The sequence below is a fragment of the Globicephala melas genome, chromosome 4 (genome assembly GCF_963455315.2).
Source record: "Globicephala melas chromosome 4, mGloMel1.2, whole genome shotgun sequence".
Taxonomy (NCBI): Eukaryota; Metazoa; Chordata; class Mammalia; order Artiodactyla; family Delphinidae; genus Globicephala; species Globicephala melas.
In genome coordinates this window covers 77,293,593-77,302,460 of record NC_083317.1, presented here as the reverse complement: position 1 = coordinate 77,302,460, position 8,868 = coordinate 77,293,593, and the positions used below count along the sequence as shown (strand labels likewise).

The window sequence follows — 8,868 nt, the reverse complement described above, 5'->3', positions numbered from 1 at the left end:
TCTTTTACAAGTTTTTCCAGAAATTTAGACCAACCCAAGTTCTGAAGAAGCCGAGAACAGATGGGAAGAGCTTAGACTGGGCTGGTGCACCCATCCCCCAACGGCTGCAGGTCTTGGCTGGTAACTGCTCAAACTGGCATATTTCTCTGGAGGATCGCCCTAGGCTGATTGAAGCTGTTACACCCAAAGATTTCTGAGAAGTTAAACTATCTCCTCTCCCAGGGGTCAGACAGTCCCCAGTGACTGTCTAATGCACAGATAAGAAAGTGAAGCCCTTCTTTCTCTGGGCAAGAAAACCTCTAGCTACAATCTATGTTCTGAAGTGTCCTATGGGATTAGATTGAACGTAAACCTCTCCTGAAATCACATTTTTGCTTAATTTCATCTTTTGCCTTTTCTCACTCTCCTTACTCCCTTACAGATTTCACCTCAGAACTTCCTCAAAGATCACTTGCACAAGACTACCTGTCTTATGCTCTACTTCTAGGTTACCTGATCCAAATCAATTGGGTGAGGCAATAACTGCTTTCCTCAACCTAGGGCCACAAACTCATCTGGAGGTCATTTCCTGTAGCTACAGATCTCTTGCCTGGTTTTGGTAAAGGCCCTCTCCCTTTTCCCTTTTAGAATGCCTTGTGGTAGTGTCTTTCTCTTGTTGAGAGTCCCGAGGTCTTTACCATTCCTTTGACCTTGCTCATATCTTTAAAGACAGTCCCTTCATTTAAATCTTCTCCATTGCCCCATTTGTGTGTGACACTGATTTCCCATCACAGTCCTGACTAATAAAGTAGGGACAAGCAGGGAGTGATCTGATCAGATTAACATTTAGAAAGATCAATTTGGCAGCAGTGTAGAAGAGAGTATAAGAAAGGCAAGTCTAACTGCAGAGAGATTATTTAGCGGGTTATTGTAATAATCTAGAAAATAATTGAAAATGTTTAAATGTCAATATCCATGGAGATAGCATATTGGGGGTAAATTTGAGAGATATGTAAGCACTAAAATTTAAGGATTGAAATATCCTAACATCCTGAGATAAATAAAATTACGTACGATGTCTTATGAATTCATTAAACAATGATTGTGTTACTACTTCAAATACATTTACTCTTACCCTGTAAGACCTGTGGTCTTAATGGAGACTCATTCTTATTTTGGTAGTTATTATAAAAGGCAAAACAAAGTAAATGTTATACTAGAGTTATAAGCAAAAGACTTTGAAGGCACAAAATAAGGAATAGCCATCACTCTAAAGTTATAAAGTACAGAATTGCTTAATTTCTTTAACTAAACATATGTCTTCAAAGAAATTGCTGCATTACCCAAACATCTCTGATTAATTTCTTAAAGTCTTCAAAACGCCATACGTGGATTTTTAGGCATTCACTTCCCAGGGGCAATATTTAATTACCTTAATCATATTCACTGCTACTATTAAAAGAATTACAAAGACATGCCTATTAAATATTATTTAAGCTGTCATTAGCATTTGATGAGTTTAATGTGCATATAAATTGCTAACTCTAAATTTTCATATAAGTATAGTGGAGTAATGACTAATGTCTATAATATGTATATAGACTTCATAATTAAACATGCTGGATACTTTATTGCTTATTATATATAATATATATGTGAAAATATATTAAAATAATATAATATATTAAAATTGTGTATGATTATATAATTTTAGCCCAAATTTTTATTCTGGCAAAGCATTGAGAATTGAATAACTAAATTACCCCTTTCTCCTCCAGACACAAACAAAAATGTGAAAATGTAGAAAATACAGTAAGTCCCCTACATATGAACAAGTTCCATTCCAAGAGGGCATTCATAAGTCCAATTTGTTAGTGGGTCCAACAAATTTAGCCTAGGTACCCAACTAAAACAATTGGCTATATATTATTGTACTATAATAGGTTTCTAATACTTTTCACACAAATAATACATTAAAAAACTCACAAAATAATGAAAACACTTTTAATCTTACAGTACAGTACCTTGAAAAGTACAGCAGTACAGCACAATAGCTGGCATACAGGGGCTGGCATCGAGTGAACAGGCAAGAAGAGCTACTGACTGGAGGAGGGAGAGGAGGTGGGAGATGGTAGAGCTGAAGGGCCGTCAGCAATAGGAGACGGAGGGCAAGCTGCAAATTCACTCACGCCTGACATTGATGGCACAGGTTCTGGTTCCTTGCTGGATTCAATTCTATCTTCCCTCTTGAAAACATGATCCAGTGATGTCTGGGTAGTAGCTCTCTTTTTTTCATCATAGATGACACAGTAGCACTGGATTGCATTCTGAATGGCTGCTGCAACCTTCATGTACCATTTTATGTTCGGGTCCTGTGCCTCAAAAACTAACAGTGCATCCTCAGATAAAAACAATCCCCTTGCCATTTCCTGCATTGTGAATCTCTTTGGTTCTTCAGTTACTTCTTCTTCCTCTTGTCTCTCTTCGTCCTTTCTCTGGGCCTCCAATTCCATCAGGCCTTCATTAGTAAGCTCCTCGTGTTGCACAGCAAGGAGTTCAGTGAAATCGTCCTCTTGCAGATCTAGCTCCAGTTTCTCACTGAGGGTCACTAAGTTGCTGAAGACCTCTTTGGACTCCTCATCCACCTTCTCAAATCCATGAAAACCGTGAATAAACTGCAAGCAAAGCTTCTTCCAAACTCCGTTCATGGTGATGGCTGTAACCTCATGCCAAGCAAAGTCAATTTTTTTATGGCTTTGTAGATGTTATAGTCCTTCCAAAATTGTCACAAGGTTGTTCCCAATTCATCACTCACCTTTGATGCCTGACAAGAAATGTGATGTAAATAATATTTCTTGAAAGTTGCTATAACCCCCTGGTCCATAATTTGGATAAGCAACATAGTATTTGATGGCAGATACACTACTTTGATGTTGGGATGAAAGTCGTCCGTGAATGGGGGTGGCCTGGAGCACTGTCGAGCAGCAAGAGAATGTTGAATGGGATGTCCTTCTCCAAGCAATATTTCTCCACCTCCTGGATAAATTGGTGGAAAAATCAGTCCTGGAAAACGGTCTGTGTAACCCAGACGGTGGGGTTACTCTTCCACACAACTGGGAGAGAGCCCTTGGCTATGTTTTGAAGGGCTCTTGGGTTCTCTGAATGATAATCTAAGATGCGGCTTCAGCTTCATATCACCGGAAACATTGCCACCAAACAACAGTTAGCCTATCCTTTGCTGCTTTATAGCCTGGCATCAACTTTTCCTCCTTACTGATGTAACTTTGGTCTGACATCCTCTTCCAGTACAATCCTGCCTCATCTACATTAAAAATCTGCTCGGGTAAATATGCGCCTTCATCAATAATTTCTCAGAGCACGCTGCGGGGGCTGCCCCAGCTGCCGCCGACCCTGCCGCATCCCTGTCTATGGTTTCTCCCTAGAGCTTTGCCTTTGGGGGTAGCTGCTGCGGCTCTGTCCGCCCCACGCCTTAGCGACATGGAGGAATTCGACTCTGAAGATTTCTCCACCTCGGAGGAGGACGAGGACTACGTGTCATCGGGTGGAGAGTATAGTGAAGATGATGTAAATGAATTAGTGAAGGAAGATGAAGTGGATGGTGAAGAGAAGACACAGAAAACCAAAGGGAGAAAAAGAAAGGCTCAGAGCATTCTGGCCAGGAAGAGAAAACAAGGTGGCCTCTCATTAGAAAAGGACGAGAAGGATGCCAGTGAGGAATCTGGAGGAAGAAGTAGTGAGGAGGAAGATGTAGCTGCAGAGCAAGAAAAAGGCATTGAGTCAGAGGATACGAGGAAAAAGAAGGAAGATGAACTATGGGCCAGCTTCCTCAATGACGTAGGACTAAAATCAAAAGTGCCTCCGTGTACACAAGTTAAAAGAGGAGAGGAGGCTGAAGAGACAAGTTCAAGTAAATTGTTGGTCAAAGCAGAAGAGCTAGAGAAACCTAAAGAAACAGAAAAAGTTAAAATCACCAAGGTGTTTGATTTTGCTGGTGAAGTCAGGGTGACTAAGGAAGTGGATGCTACATCTAAAGAAGCCAAATCCTTCTTCAAGCAAAATGCGAAAGAAAAATCCCCAGGCTAATAATGTCCCTTCAGCTCTACCGTCACTTCCTGCCGGGTCAGGGTTAAAAAGGTCAAGGGATATGAGCAGCCTTTTGGGGAAAATAGGAGCCAAGAAGCAGAAGATGAGCACCCTAGAGAAGGCCGAGCTGGACTGGGAGAGCTTCAAGGAGGAAGAGGGCATTGGAGAAGAACTAGCCATCCACAATCGAGGGAAGGAGGGGTTCACTGAACGGAAAGCTTTTCTAGACCGAGTGGATCACAGGCAGTTTGAAATCGAGTGAGATCTCAGGCTGAGCAAAATGAAACCCTGATGTGATGAGGAACCTACAGCAGCCTAATTCTGTTTACAACGTGAGCTTTTTGTGCGTCTATGAAATGTTTCCTGTGTTTCCCATTGACTGTTTCCCAGCAAAGTCTTTTTCTCTACATTGAATTTCTTTGTATCTTGATCTCATGTGATTTCAGTCATTTTACTTTTAATAGTTTGTCTTTTAAAAAATAAAAATAAAAAAGTACAGGTTGGTCCTATTGGGGGGGGAAAAATTCTCAGAGCATTTCAGGAAATTGCCGGGCAGCTACTGTATCTGCACTTGCTGCCTCACCGCTTACTTTTACATTGTGACGGTTGGCTCTAGCCTTGAACTGATGAAACCAGCCATGGCTGGCATTAAAAGATGTGCCCTCTGATTCTTCGCCGCATTTCTTCTTCAAGTCTTCATAAAGGCTTTAAGCTTTCTCTTGAATCAGCATTGAGCTGAGCAGGACTCAGCGCTGATGTTGATCCTGCATCCGCACACTGAGAAGCTTCTCTATCTCCTCCATCACTTTTCCACGCTTCTTCGATATTATCATTGACATCATCGGCACAGCAGACTTCACATGTTCCATGATCTTGTCCTTGTTCTTTAGAATTGTACTGATGGTTGAATGATTCATGTTATAAGAGTGAGTGATGTTTATTGTTTTTTCACCTCGCTCCACTATCTCAATTATTTTCACTTTTGTTTCCATCGTTATCACTTGGCGTACCACCTACATCACCGCTGCTTTTACGCTTGTTTCTGGACATCCTGGGCTTGAAATAAAGATACTATACTCTATACAGTACTGTACAGTAAAGTACACAAAAGCACAACCACTCGTGGAGGATGCACGCATGTGACAATATATGACAGACACGTGAACTAACTTATGTGATTGGACATGAGAACGCATGTTCGCATCTTTGAAATTTTGCAACTTGAAGGTTTGTATGTAGGGGACTTACTGTATGTAAAGATTTCAGAGGACAGTGTGGCCAGAGTATAGGGTATATGAGGATAAATATTTGGAGAAAGTGTTGTAAAAGTAGGCTGAGACCAAACTATAAAAAGTCTTCTTGTCCATGTTAAGAATTTGGTTGGGATTTAATAACTGATTAGATATTGGCAGAGGAGGGTCAAGTAACTACGAGTTTTCCAGATTGGTTGATTGAGTAGATATAAGTCTATCTACCCAGAAGTATAAGTAGAGTGAATAGGAAGACTGGGCTTTTACTCAGAGAAAAGTATAGGAAAAATAGGCAGAATTCCAGGATAGAGGAAGAGATAACACTGGAATTTGTGGATTTAGGGTGTAAAGGAATCTGACTAAAGACACTTCCTCCATGCCCTGGTACACACAGTGCTGCTCTGTTATCTGTGTTAAACCACACTGTTAGTTCCTACTTCCTGTTGTCTTATCAATCCGATGACATCCAGGGAGATAGACAGTTGGCAAGAGCTATTAGGGGCAGATAGGCAGGCAGGATTTGGGCTTGGAAGGATACTATTAGATAACAGGTGTTTCATAAATTCTCTGCTCCTTCTGCGCTATATCTCAGTTTAGGGAATTTCTCTTCTCTTCCTTCCCGGATCCCACACTTGTTGCACTTCAGGAATTTAATTTATCCTCCCTTAGTTACACATCCTCTGACTGCACTTAAGGAATTTGAGTTACTTCCTATCAGTTTTGAATCACCCTATTTGGCAGTCTTGGAGTCACTTGAACATATTCTCATCTCATCACTATTATTTCCATCCTCTGTAAACAAGTCTAGTGTTTTCCCCAGATTCATTCCTTCAGTTGCATTATCTCTTATTCATTTATTTTTTAAAGGTCCCAGATCCATCTCTCTTAGTATAAGCAGCAAAATGCTATGGAAGAACTCTTTGGAGAGGAAAAGGAATACTGGTTCTAGTTTTGCCATTGATGGCTATTCAGCTTTAGGCAAATGCTTTACCTCATTCAGCTTCTGGATCATAAAATACAGGAAGGCGCTAAAATAAATGTGCTTCAGAGACTTCCTATCCACAAAATTCTATGACTCGCAGTTTGTCCTAGGTGGCCTGAGAGTCTACCCATCTGTTCTCCCTTTATGGGCTATGATTGTATCTTTATTATTGTATTTATGGCACTATAATTAAATAATCTTATTCATTTATTTACGTAATATATATTTATTGAATTACTGCTGACTATATGCCAGGTACTGACAAGCACAAAGAAGAGAACAGTTGTGGTCAGTCCTTTTAGAGTTTACAGGGTAGCCAGGAATGTGATATGATGATATATGACTTGATGAAAGTAGCAGAAGATGAAAGTACAGTGTATTAAGGGATTCAAGAGAGATCTCTCCTACTCAGGAAAGCCTCCCTTAAAGGACTTTATGCAGAGTCCTAAAGGAGGAGAAAGGAAAGGGAAGAATGCTCCAGACAGAGGGAATAGCATGTTAGAATGCTTGGAGATGGGAGAGCACAAGGGTTTCAAAGAAGGTCGGTATAGTTGGAGAAGAACGAATGAAGGAGAAAGAAGTATACAGAAGCGGTCGTGTGGTCAGATTTTGTTCAGGGCATTTTGAGCTGTCTTAAGGTTTTAGATTCTATCCTGTGGGCAATAGAAAGCCACTGAAAAGTTTAAAGTAGGAATGTGCCCTAATCATATTTACATTTTGAATTTCAATCTGGATTCATACTGATAATGAAAATAAAATAATAACTAATTTTTATTGCATGCTTACTGTAGGCACGGCTATAAATTCTTTACAGAAATTGTCCTACTTAATCCTCACAGTAACTGTATTAGTTTCCTAGGCCTGCTGTAACAAATTGCAGCAAACTGAGTGACTTAGAGTAAGAGAATTTTTTCACAGTTCTGGAGGCCGGAAGTCTGAAATCAAGATGTCTCCTAGGTCATGCTCTCTCTGAAGATTCTGGGGGAGAATCCTTCCTGGTTTCTTCCTATGTTCTAGTGGTTGCCAGCAATCCTTGGCATTCCTTGACTTATAGATTTATCATTCCAATCTCTGCCTTCATCTTTACATGGCATTCTTCCCTATGTCTCACATTTTCTTCCCTCTGTCTCTGTGTCCAAATTTCCCTCTTCTTATAAGGATACCAGTCATTGGATCAGGGCCCATCCTAGTGCAGTATGACTCCATTTTAACTTGACTACATCTGCAAAGACTCTATTTCCAAATGATTACATTCTGAGGTTATGTGTAAACATGATTTAGGGGGGACACAAACCTACCACAATAACATTAAGAGGTTAACCCAGGTTGAGATGTGAGGAAACATAGGCACAAATGACTGGCATTTATAAAGGTTAGATTAATTAATGGAACCTTTTATTATTGTTGTTGTTATTAATATTACTTTTTAGTTGTTTTTTTTTTTTTAAGTGAAAAACATGCATTAGCAGGTCTGGGCTGAGGACTATCTGTTGCTAGGGAGAAATAGGTGTAAAATAAGTGGAAATGAAATAATAAGAAACACACTGTATACACAATTAATGCAAATATAAGTAGTCAAATAAATCACAAACATGTAAGATTATTTCACCTGTTAGCCATCTAAAGCGAAAGGTGATATTTGATCCCAGGGTGAAGTAACCTGGCCTTGGTGTTATAGAGACACTGGGGACTGATTTTTCTTTTGATGATGGAAAAATTCAAGAGCATTCAGGTTAAACCAGGCCATCATTTCCCATGGATAAATCAGAATGTCAGAGAGAGGTCTAGCAAGTGCAGCAAAATGTTTTTCCTGGCTTGAATTATCCCAGTAATTATATACATTCTACATTTTGCTTAGGTTGAGGGCACACAGGTAATTAATGGTCTTAATTTGATAGTGACTACAATTTGGATCATGCTTTACTCAACATTATTTGACTGAAACTGGAGGGCAACTGAAGGTGGTTTTTTTGTTTGTTTGTTTGTTTTTAAGGAAAATAACTTAATAAAAGGGGAAGGGAGTTCAGGTTTGCTTCTTTCTAATGTCAAACATAATTAAAAATTTTTAAAGAATAAGGAAGGATTACTGAGGGAATTAGTTTTCTTTTTCAAAACACGGTGCCTAGCACATAAATTTTCAATAAGTATGTTGTAATTAATTGTACTGGAATATTTCAGAAACAGGATACAGCATTGGAATCATCTTTATGTAGGTCTGCCCTATACATCTAAATAGAAGGATGAAAGTAGAAGGATGAACAAGATGATCATTCAAGATCATTTCCAGCTTTAGGAATATTTATAACACTATTTTAGAATGTTTAATCCAACTGTAAATTCCACTTTCTCTAGTAAAGTGCTGTTTGAATTACTTATTTCAGACAGAGCTAATCAGGTTAACTTCTAATCATGTAGTTAGAAATCAAATTAGCTATGGCTGGGAAAAGTTGAACAAAAAATTTCTGAATTTGTTTTTTTTTCGTTTGGGGGGTTATTAGTATAAGTCAAAGCTACAATTCTGGGACATCAAAAAGACCTTGAAATGTTGTTGTT

General features: G+C 39.3%; 1 pseudogene; it reads left to right on the top strand.

Annotated features, from left to right (window-relative positions):
• Positions 1-3,477: 3,477 nt before the first annotated feature.
• On the top strand, positions 3,478-4,375 carry LOC115853317 (craniofacial development protein 1 pseudogene; annotated as a pseudogene).
• Positions 4,376-8,868: the final 4,493 nt, after the last annotated feature.